Consider the following 471-nt stretch of genomic DNA (forward strand, 5'->3'; position numbering starts at 1 on the left):
ACCACTATGTGCTTCCCTAACCAACAAATCACGCAAAGAACAATGAGGAATGCACAACTTGTTTTTTCGGAACAAAAACCCATCATGTATGAAATATTCACCACAAGCAGATTTCTCACATGCCTTAAAGACATCTTCAAAATCGAGATCAGAAGCCTACAATTCCTTAATGAACTCAAAGCCAAGCAATTTCGAGTCAAGAGAAACAAGCAGGTTATGACGACGAGATAAAGCATCAGCCACAACATTCTCTTTTCCTTGCTTATAGCGAATAACATAAGGAAATGTTTCAATGAACTCAACCCATTTAGCATGTCACATTTTTAGAGTGCGTCGAAACACGTTTAGAGTGCGTCCAAAAACATTTAGAATGCATCCAAACATGTTTAGAGTGCCTCAAAACATACTTAGAGTGCATCCAAATATTTTTAGAGAGGATCCAAACATTTTTAGAGTGCGTCGAAACAGGTT

The sequence above is a fragment of the Tarenaya hassleriana genome, unplaced genomic scaffold, assembly GCF_000463585.1.
Source record: "Tarenaya hassleriana unplaced genomic scaffold, ASM46358v1 Cleome290, whole genome shotgun sequence".
NCBI classification, from domain to species: domain Eukaryota; kingdom Viridiplantae; phylum Streptophyta; class Magnoliopsida; order Brassicales; family Cleomaceae; genus Tarenaya; species Tarenaya hassleriana.